Consider the following 11767-nt stretch of genomic DNA (forward strand, 5'->3'; position numbering starts at 1 on the left):
TTCAACAGTGAGAGGAAATCTCCTAATTATTACACAATTTGTTCATCCAGCAGTTTTGTTTCCTTGGTCTCTTAATTCCTGTTCCCCTGCCTCAGGAAGGAAACACCTCTCTTTATTATCTAAACCTGAGAACTAAGGAGTTTCTTGCCTGCTCATTTTCATATTAACTGCTCCTGGGTCCTTCCCCTGGCATTGCAAATAGCTCTGGCTCCACACTGGCAAGGATTCCCAATGTCCTCTCTTTGATCTGGTCAGTGTCCTCTTACACTCTCCCAGGCCCCTGACCCCACAACTAACCAGTGAGTCCTCACTCCTCTAAATGTTAGTCGGTTGCTTGAGGCTGAACCCTAGGATGTAGGGGACACATAGGATAAACTTGATTTTGGCAGTCAAATGCCAGGCAACAGATTCACACTCAGATCCTTAGAAACAGATTTTCAAGCTCAAGTGCAACATAATGCCTTTGCAGAGGCAGTTTGTCAGCTGAAATTATCTGTGTGGGCCACGGTCGTCCATCCTGACTTGGCAATGCCATGCGGAGACCAGACTGGAAAGTTGCTTGGTAAACACAGGATTAGAAAAAGAGGAAATGTTATCTTGCTTAAAGAACATCAGTGCCTCTTGCTAAAATATCTGCCAGAGCAAAAAGAGCACCAGAGTCACTGTTAAGTCACATGTCACATTCACCTAATTTCCTACTACGAAAGCAGTGATTCAGATGAAGAATAAGGGGGAAACAAATCATACAGCTAGACCACTGAAGTATTTAGCAACCATGTTTCATAATAATATCCACAGCAAACAGAGAAATGTGTGCAGGACAAGAGTAGGATTGGGTAAACCCATCACTTCATTACCTGAAATCGGACAAACCCATAAAAGCATAACTCGGTATATGCTGACACAGCAAAGTGTGGTATAACTAATATTGCCTGACTGAAGTGAGATGTGGAAGCCTATCAGCAGGCAGGACATCTATCTAAAAAGATGAAATTTACTATTAGCTGCCAGCTGGTAAACTTTGCACTTACAGTATATGTAAAACAGAGAGCTGCACTTGATGACGGCGTGGATATCCAGAAAAGCAAAAGAATAACAAGAGATCTGAGTCTTTATCATCTAACAGTTCCCACGGGCTGCATTTATTCCTGGGGCTCCAATGTCCACCCGGGTGATGCTGTGCTCTTGGTGCCTGACTGAGCACAAATCCAGTATTCCGTTTGAGAGGGATGCTAATAACCTTGACATATCCACTGAAGGGTGAGGAGGACAATGAGTTCTATGAAGGATGATTGGGGACATGATTAAGGAGCCAAAAAAGTGTATGACAGTTGATGCCTGATGAGTTGATGGCTGATGAGTAAGTCATTTCCGGTTAGTCCCCAAGATCAAGCTGACATCTTCTCGCCTTTCATTCTACACGTTGTTGTTCAAATTGCAGTCTTATCTTGGGACCCCAGACTCTACAGAAAGTTCTCTAAGAGGAATCCTCCCCCACCCACGAGCAAGGCTGTCAAACCCCCAAGGCCTCAACTGTTGCCAGCCTGAACAATTATCTATTTGCCAGCTACCAAGACTTGCTGATGCCATCAATTATAGAACAATTAAAGCTTCCTGGCTTCAGCTCCTGACAGTTGGACTTTAAGTCACCTCCTCTATCTCAGCCTCTGAGGGAAAAAAAAAATCCTTTCCCCTTTCTCCAAAGAGCTCCCAATCTGTCTGAGAAACCATTGCATCAACACACCACTAGCAGAGCATATGAATGACAAGTTTGAATGTCAAGTTCTGCTGAAATAGAGAAGTAGATATCCTTCCTAGGGTGGCTGTTTGGCCCAGTGGTTAAGTTGATATGTTGGGATGCTCGCATCCCATAACAGAGTGCTTGTGTTCACTGCCAAGCTCCATTGCCAAGGCCAGCTTTCTGGTAAAGCATATGGCACACCATGTGGGGCAGCAGGTGATGGTCCAAGTAGTTCCCTGCCACTCAACAGGATACCTGATTCCCAGCTTCTGCCTGGCTTGGCTCAGAGTCCCAGGCCATCACTGGGTATTTGAGAAGTAAACCAGCAGATGGGAGCGCTCTCCTTCCCTGCCTCTCCCTCCAATAGGCATTCTTTTTAATGTTGCTAAAAATTTGTAAAAATTTTTTAAATTCCTCACTGGTGCCCACAGTGTAGTAGCCTAGCACTTACATGTGCCAGGATCCCATATGGGCACCAGTTCTAATCCTGGCAGCTCCACTTCCCATCCAGAACCCTACTTGTGGCTTGGGAAAGCAGTTGAGGATGGCCCAAAGCCTTGGGACACTGCACCCACACGGAAGACCCAGAAGAAGTTCCTGGCTCCTGGCTTCGGATCAGCACAGCTCCGGCTTTTGTGGCCGCTTGGGGAGTGAATCAGTAGACAGAAGAGCTTCCTCCCTGTCTCTCCTCCTCTCTGTATATCTGCCTTTCCAATAAAAATAAATCTTAAAAAAAAAATCCCTCCCTGCTGTGGCTTTGGGAGAATCTCTCAAGACTTCAAACAACATGAGCTAGGTTTTGAAGATGAGGGGGAAAAGAGAGAGAGAGAAGGTATTTCCTACTGATAAAAGAGCACCAATACAATTCTAAAGCACAAATCTCTCTCCAGCATATGCAAAGACCAGAGATGAACTAGGCCAGCATTGGGTTAGGTAGTAGGGCCTGCTGCTGGCATGTGTACACTGGCACAGCCTCCATGTGCCCCAGTTGACCCCAAGTAAAAGCCAAAGCAGCCGGCCTGTCCCACTTTCAAGGCAGGGCCAGAGAGCAGCAATAGATTAGTTCAAGATGCTTCCGTGCCAACAGAAAATAAGAGGTGCTTTCTTTTGTCAAGTGTTAATGGTCATAGATGCTCAGGTTTAGAAATATTGTAACCTAAGAAAACTTAAAAGTCAATTCCCCAAGTTTTGAAGGGAAGATTTGGATACTTAGGCAGTCCAAGTCTGGGAACCACTAAAAAAAATTAATCAATAAAGACCTTTGTGGTGTTTCCCACACATGGGTTCCTAAGCCCTTGGATCCTTGTTCTGGATTCTTGATCCCTTCTGCATGGTCAGAGATCAGCAATCTGCTGGCCAACTCCCCTTCTTAGCAGATGGGTGAGATCACACTGTCTCTTAGCAGCAGACTGCATGTATCAGGCCACAGATCACTGTGGACTGGGTGCCATGACACCTGGGGGTTCCTGATGACATCTGTTCCCCCAAGTAAAACATCAACTCTGTGCCCAGAAGTCAGCTGGCAGTGATTGCAGGTCGGAGACCCACAGTGGCTGCCTGCAAGCCTTGGTTACCCTGCAGACAGTTGCTCCTCTTAGCTGTAACCTATGTGGGAGTCTACCATTAGACTCTCATGTAGCCCCAACACTCAAAGCCTGGGAGGAGTCACCCATCCTCTCCATTTACCTCCTAATTCCTGAGGAATGGTAGCCCCTGACTGTGGTGTGTTCCAACGGGGGGTTAGGGATCCTCCTTATCAGAACGCCAATCCATAGGAAACAAAAAGGATTCTATGGAAGAAGTGCGTACAGGTTTGAAGGTTGCCCATCCCTCAGTTCCCTTGTCAGCCCTCACAAGGCTACTCTGTCTCTTGACTCTTGTATTCTCCTCTCTCTCCTCCAGCCCTCTCACTCACTCCACAGCCCTGCTTGGCCCAGCACTAGTGGTTATTTGAGAGTTATTCTCTTTCTCCTCTCTGGATTTCCAAGTTCAGAGCATTTTCTTTTCTGAAATCCTCTGTTTTCGAGAGCTTCCATTTCACTCTAAGAAGTTATTTACCCACATGGGAATTCAACAAATAATTTGGTTCCATTCCGAAGCTATCAACTGAGCTCTTACAAATAGGCCAGATGTATGGGTTATAGAGATTTTGGAGTCTGCTCTCTGCCCTTGGGAGCTGACTTCTACTTGGTTTCCACTTCAAAATCCTCTCCCTTTCTAGTGTCCCTTTTCCCCGTGCAAACCAGAGTCTCCTAGGGAGTCAACAAGGTGGGTGATGGATTTTCACCGAGAATAGTGCTTCTCACAAACTTGGAAAGATGAGCAAAAGTGACCCTGTCCAGTTCCCTTTTGCTGTTTTTTTGCTTTGCCCCACTGAAAGGCTCTGTGGACACAGGAGGTAGAACATGAAGTCAGCAGAATCTTTCAGGCACAGCTGCTATGGGGAGGAGGGACTTGAAGGACTCTGCCTCTGAAGAGGTGTGGTCTTCCCTGGGTCACTCTCTGGGGTTCTCTCAATGGGTATGTATCTCCTGCACTTCTCTTTCAGCTCACCTGATTCTTCTCCACCCCCACCCCCTCCATTCCCAGGGTGGCAATAAACTGAGTGAAGCTACAGACAGCATAGGCAAGGAGATGAAGGGAACTTCCCACTGCTGCCCCCGTCCAGCCACAGACACCCTGACCAGGTGACACTTTCATCTGGGTTCCCTGCATATCAATCTGACTTTTCAAGAGAAGCTTTGCCCATTCATCAGACATGCTCCCATTGACCCAAGCTCCTGCATGTTGCCCAGTCTGTCATGAGGACCTCATCCAAGAGTTCACATACTGGACACAAATGTCAGTCACATCCCCACAAGCTCATTTCAGATTTTCACCAGCCAAGCAACAACCCAACTTCCTCCCATGCCATCCTCCGATACTTGTATAAGTTTGTTCTGCCAGGCAATTGTTAGATACAAACTCAGGAATCAGGAAACTCACACCCCATAGCTCTTGGACCAAAAAGCTACCATCCTGAGCCTTTTGTTCCTGCCTTACATTTGTGCAGTGAAAATTTCATAGTTCTTCACGTATCAATCTCCTGATGGTAGAGCTCAAGGAAGAAAACAGAGCTGGATGGCAGAGAGATTGGGCAGCCGCCCAAGGCCCAGACTGTCCCAACCTTCTGTCCAAGCTGAGACAAAGGGAACAAACCATGCTGCGCTCCAGTCAGTGGTCAGGGCAATCCATTTGTCATTATGTCCCCAAGCAATGATGTTCTGGATGTTTCCAACAGGATCAAGGCTCAGGGAGAGGAGTCTCACTTAAAAGAATGAGTTCCAATTGGAATAGGAAGGCTCCTTTCTCTCCCACTCTCTCCCTTGTTGCTCTCCCAGCCTACTTCCTCCTATACCGCTGGGATGGTCAAGGCCAAATCAAGGGGGTCCAACTCTTCCCCTGCTTTCTTCTTTCCACTCTTGAGCCCAGCCAGCCAGCCCATTCCACACTGGCCCAAATAGATAGAGAGAATGGGTGTTACCCTGGTTAGGTGACAGCCCCAGAGGAAGTAAAAGGGAGGGAGGAGGCATGGTATGGGCTGGAGCTCCTTGCACCCTGCTTTACCCACCCTTCCAGTGGAGCAGGGACTGGAAAGCAGGAGGCAAGAACTCCAACCCTGCCTAGGTTACTGCTAACAAGGGGAACAGCTGTGAGCTGAGAGATGTACCTCAAAGACAACGGGTGAAAAGAAGTTGGTCCTAAGGCCCACAGGGCTCCAGTGGGTCACCAGCCACTGAGAGGATGTCATTGTCTCCTGCCCCTTCTTAATCCACTTGAACCTCTCTCTCCTCCTTTCTTTACCCTCCCCCTTTCTCCTTCTCCATCTTCTCTCCCTTCTCTGTGTCTTCTTTTCCTTCCAGCACATTGCCCTCCCCCAACCTCCAGGAAGATGTCAAGGGTCGGGAAGGCATACATGAGACTGGGGATTCAGAAGATCCAATGCCTCAACTAACTGCCAAGGCCACCCCACCCCTACCCCCACCTGCCCCTGCCACAGCATAGGGGCAGGTGGGTGCTGCTGTAGAGATGGCCCCTAGTACTTCCTACCATTGCATGGTACTACCTAGCACACCAGCCATTGGAAGACCAGACACATCACTCACAAGACCTTCTCAAGCTGGAGGGATGCGGGGAGGAGAGGAGGAAGCTCAGGGTATTTCACAGAATAGACAGCTTCCAGGTCTGAATACAGCAGCCAAACATAGGCACCTTAGACTCCAGCCTGCTGAGGGGGTCAGCCTGCTCCTTGCCTGGCTAAGCCACAACCCCCTCCCTCCATCTACCAAGCACCAGCCAGTCTTGGGGTCAACTCCATTCATTCCCTCAGCAGTTGCACTTGCACTTTGAGACTGCAAGATTTCTTCTGGTGTTCTTCAGTGAAGCTGCCCAATCCCCACTTCACCATCTTTCCTTGACCCTGCATCACCCCGTAGTCAGAGCAGACCCAGAGGGAGCGGGGTGTGGGGAAGAGTGGGGTTATGTTGGTGGTGGGGGTACTTGGAAGCACTGAAGAAAGTGAATGAGATGTGGAAAGTGGCCATCCACTCAAGCCTGCTCCTCTCCATCACTGAGCCTCCCTGAAAAGGCACCCAGAGCAGGGCATGTGACACAACCACCTTGTCAATAACCTGAAACTAACATTCAGGCTTCTACACCCCTCCCCAAGTGCTATCAGGACTCAGTGACTTGGCCTAGCAAGATGCCCACATCCCTACCAGAATACCTGGAATGTCCCAATAAGAATGGTAAAATTCACTTCTTGGAATGGCTATTGCACACCCTGGAAGGCAACAGCTCATGGCAAGAGTCCCTGCCACCCACGTGGAAGACACACATGAGTCGCTAGCACCCAATCTCACTAGCAGGCCACTGACAGGGGATGGGGCAGGCAACAGTTGGCCCATCTACGGTGGCATAATGAAATGAAGACAACTCTGACCTAACAATAAACCTCCTTGCCCTCAGGAGGGCTCTCCCATAGGACTCTTAACAATGGACACCCCACGCCCAGTGGGGTCCAAGGTTCACCCGGAGACTGCTGCCAGCAACCAGCTTTCCCTTCTCTGCTTCCCGGAAGTTAACTTGAAGAGAATGTTCTCACCCCTACCTGAGACTTCTTCCCTCGGACAACTGACCACATCCCAGAGCACCCCACTCCCAGCACTCCTTGGAGCCACCCCGAGTTTGGGCTCTGCCATCCACATCCCTCACCAATTGTCAAGAACAACTTGAAGCCAAGACAAAGATGCTCAGACACACTCAAGCCTGCCAAGGTCCAAGGAGACTCACTTGAATGGATTACTACTCTCCAGAGCTGGCCAAAGGCAGCCACATGCTGCCCTCACACATGCCCTCCTGCCCCCCGCCAGGTTTTTTTGTTTTGTTTTTTGGCATTTGCAATTAAATCCACCACTGTATTTGAATCTAGTAGCAATATCAGGTACTTCAGAATCAGTATGCTCACCTGTTGTTTCAGGTTGGCTCCCTAACAGGGGCAGGGGCGGTCCAAACTCACACTCTCTATGCTGTAAGTATTCTGACTTTTCTTTGTACTTTGGGTTTTCTATATAAATTCTCTACAGTGGAAGACTGAGTTTTGTAACCCTTGGGAGGATAGACATGGCCACCGATAGGGGTGCACAGGAGAACTTAAAAAGGGGAAGTAGGGGTCATAGGGGGCTCTTAAATACTAGCTTCTCGTGGCATTTCTTTCCATTGCTAGTATCAACTATCTGTCATAGCTAAGGCCTGCCTCTTCGCAGCACCTCAACCACTTGACACCTGCAGGACAACAAGGCTCTGTACTCAAACCAGCCAATCAAGAGGAAGGAATCAGGCCAGAGTTCAGGACCCTGAACCAGGTCTGTGGCAGGGCAGGAAGGGGGTAGAACTGGGATGAAAAATACAGGAAGTGAAAGCTGTAAACCTGAACTTTGTGAGAAGATGAGGCAAGGAGGCCAAAGGGGAGAGACCACCGAAGAGGAGCCAGTGTCAGGGGTGGGGGTTGGGGGAAGAACCCTGCTTCCATGGACCAAGAGGAAAACAGGCTCGGGAGTCCAAAAGAGCCAACAGCTAAGAACACTCCAGAGTCCCCTCAAGAGCTCTCAATTTGCTCTGAACTTTTTCCTATAAAAGTTTCCTAATAAAAAAAAAAAAGTTTCCTTTGATAAAGTCCAGTGGTGACCCAAAAGCTGCCAGGAGTGGAAACAGAAGGGACATGTACTCTCACGACAGCCATTCATGCAAGTAGACAACTTTGCAACATTACCAGTTCTGCCTCTTCCCCACTGCCTGCTGCTCGACTTCCCCAGAGAGTAGGGGCTTTGCCGGAGTTCAGGGAAGTAGTTAAGAAAAAAACCTCCTGGAGAGGCAAGGTTTCTACTTCCCAGGGAATGTTCCAGCATGTTAGATGGTATTCTTCCTACCCTCATGAGTAGGAAACATAATCCACATTCAGTTCATCACTCCTGGATCTCAAAGTTCAAGGTCCAGTAGTGCCAAGAGTGAGAGAAAGAACTCAGGCTAGTCAGATAGGGGTCCGGGGTCTTCTGTTCTTTGTGATCTGACCTGATTTTTTAATAACTTCTAGAGGAGCAAGAATATGAGGAGTCTCACCCCTGTGTCATTCCCATATGCTTCTTCTCATCACCTCCTCTGTCCCCCGCATCCACCACTCTTCAAGGCTCCTGGATGATTGATTGCAGGCTTAAGGGGTAAAGGACTTACAGCTCCTTCCTGCCTCCCATTCAATTTCCTCTCCAGTCTCCTCTTTTTTGTGCCTATTTGCCCCAGTGGAAGGGAAAGGTCATGGAGAAGCCAGGACATGGGGATTTGTCTCACAAACGGCATTCTCTGAATTGCTTCAACTCCTCGGAAGGTAAAGGACCAATATGTAGCAGGTGGTGGCCCATTGCCAATTTCACACATGTAGCTCAGTGTGTTAGCTTAGCCTAGCAGGCTCTTGAGAGTGGGTATTCGCCATGATGGTGGCAGGCAGCAGGTTCAAGGTCACGGATGCAATGGATCATTCTGTCCCAGTACAGGATGGGAATCCTAACTCATTCACTGCCCAATCTCAATTCCTCACTTTATTGTTGGATGGCAAGTGCCAAGCTTTAAAGGCAGAGGGCAGGGGGTCGAGAAGGAGAGTCAAGTCTCACAGGCCAGCAGCAGACATGTGGCCCATGAGGGACAGAGGAAGGTGGAAGGCCATATGTCCACCTGCCTTACTGCCTTACTGCCTTGGTCAGGAATTCTTGTTTCAAACTAAGTCTTCTCTGCCTCGTCATTCTCACCCTCAGCCCCTCAGTATCTACTTGGGATCATGAGACCCTTTCAGAGCTCCCCACGGGCAAGAGGGAAAAGTGAACATGGGTGGAATCCTTGAGATAAGTTGGGAGAGTTGAGGGGAGAACGATCATGAGTCACCAAGACTTGGCCATCTCACAGGAAATTCTTTGACCTTCGCACTATCTGTTGCTCAGAGTACTCAGAGAGCAAGCAAGCAAGCAGGCTTTTCTGGCAGGAGCATCAGAGGAGGAAGGGCATTTTCTGAAGACCTGGAAACTTTAGGGCCTATTTTCAGAACAGAAAGAGCACTCTCAAGAACCACATGCCTGCTGACACTCAGCCCATTCCCCGTCCGCCCCTTGGTGGTCTTCCCCATCCCCTTTGCCTGCCTCTGTCCCTCCACCATCTCTGCATTTCCCTATGCTTCAGCTCTGGCTGACCCTATGTCTCTTCTCTGGCCTGGGAGGATGTCCCTCCTGGGGGAAGAAGACATTACCCACCTATTATGGCAACAACAGGTGGCTTCAGGGCCCTAGTCGATGGTTGAGTCCTTACTATCCAGGGTCTTGACACCATCCTCTTTCCCACCGCCCACATGCCACCCAAGACCATCCTTGGTGGCCAGGTGGCTACTCATCCAGCCTCCCCGACCCCCATCCTCCACCCCCCACCACAATACTCCATCAGTCCTGCCACTCCAAGGTCAACAACTCCTCTGTGCTGACATGTATCACATCACTACCTGCATGACCCATTGGTGACACCATTTGTCTCACCACATCCCCATATACTAAAGAGAGGCTCCGGCATGCCTCATGAATTCCTTCACTGGCACTTGATCCACGGAGATGGAAAAAAAAAGAGATGAGCTTCCAGAAGCTGACTTCTCAGTCGTGGTTTTCACAGATATCCTGCTGAGGATCACAATCACCCAAGTTACATAGATCAGTAGCTGCCCATGAGCACCACTAAAATTCTAAAGAGTTTGCATAAAAATGGGCATAAGCCAGCAGTCTGGAATCCCAGGAGACTCCTGAGAACTTTACAAATGTCCTTGGTAGTTTCATAAAATCATGTCCAGTGGACATGGAAAGAGCAAAAACTTTGAAGCCTCGGCAACTAAGCTAACTAGCCCATGCCAGGGCTGCCTGGGCTGCCTTGGCTATGTCTGGCTTCAATCTCAGTTGTCATGCAGCCACCTTGTCTCAGTCTTCTAAAGCTCTTTGCAATGTCTCCCTCCCTCTCCCTCCTTCTCATCTATCATCTTCCCTAGGCATTGCTTTTCCTTCACAGACACTGTAGACTACACTTTCTTAGCTTGGGTAGGTTAGTCCAGGTGGCCAGAAGCCAGCTTGTGGCTACCCAAGACCCTGGACCAATCCACTTTCCACATAATTCGGCCACTCAAAAGTTCCTTCAGCCGCACTTTCTCTTAGCTGCCTCCCAGCTGCCCACTCTTTAACTCTCAGAAATCGCCTCAGATTCAACGACTTGATAAAAGGAAACACATTAGCGAGGGTCAGAGAGGCCAAAACAAACAGAGGAGACACTGTTTCCTGCTCAGAACATTCGTAAACTGTATTTTGCACTGGCCAGAATGTTCAGGACCCTCTGCCCTAACACACTCTCCTCTGTCAAAGACAAAACGACTCCATTGCCCCCAAGCTTCTTGGGAGAGTGTCTTCTCCTGCCCTCCTCAGCTCTCAAAAGATTGGTGGTCCCTGAGTAACTCAACACTTGTAACAATGATTGATGGCAATTTCCAGCAGTGTGTGAACCACCACACCACACCCTTCACCTAGGAGGTGGGCTCTGGCCCCGACACCCTCTTCTAGCAGCCACCATGGCTACGAAGAAAGGTTGACCCATGTATGCCATCCAGGGACCTACTCCCCTCCCCCTTTCCCCTTGGTCTGGGCAGGACAGTCCATCCCTGATTCCATCTCCCATCCTGTAGGTCCCCAGCACATCCCGACTCCCTAACCCTTTAGTCAGTCCTTCCTTCCCATTCCCTAGTGGAGAGCTGGCCTCTGCCATGCTCAGAAACAAAGTCATGCCCAGAAGAAGAATTTCTACTTTCAGAACTTTCAGTCTCGTCTTGGCTATTTTTCTTTCCAGAGGAACTCCTCCCAGGGCAGTAGTCCCTTTTCCACGCCCCCCCCACCCTCCAAAAGAGTAGCAGTAATAATAGCTAGCACTTACTGAGTGACAACTATGTACCAAGCATGGTTTTGAGGTGGGTTTGGGTTTTTTGGTTGTTTTTTTAGCAATTGACTTTCCCTTCTCTCTTCCCTTTGTCACACTTTCCATCTCTTAACTTTTTGTCTCCCTTTTCATCTCCGACTCCACCTTCTAAAAAGCTGTTAGGGAAAAACCCTGGCATCCTGTCTGAGCCACATCACCTTCCAAGGTGTGACTCTGCAGAGAGAGGCCATGACATACTATGCTGCCGTCTCCTCCCATCCCACATCTCCCCATTTCGCCCTTGGCAGGCCAGCTGGGGTGAAGGAGGGGTCCCAGCAGACACGGCCCATGTCTGTGGGCAACAACATCCCACTAGCACCAACAATAATTTCCACTCGCCCGATTCTAATTTCTATCCCTTTATAGGAGTAATCCTATCATTTCACCCTAATCCCAGAACCAGTCCAGACCCCACCCAGGAATGGCCTCCGTGGCTCCAATAAGGCCGCT

This window comes from Ochotona curzoniae, unplaced genomic scaffold (assembly GCF_017591425.1).
Source record: "Ochotona curzoniae isolate NIBS_2020 unplaced genomic scaffold, NIBS_Ocur_1.0 contig_3432, whole genome shotgun sequence".
Taxonomy (NCBI): domain Eukaryota; kingdom Metazoa; phylum Chordata; class Mammalia; order Lagomorpha; family Ochotonidae; genus Ochotona; species Ochotona curzoniae.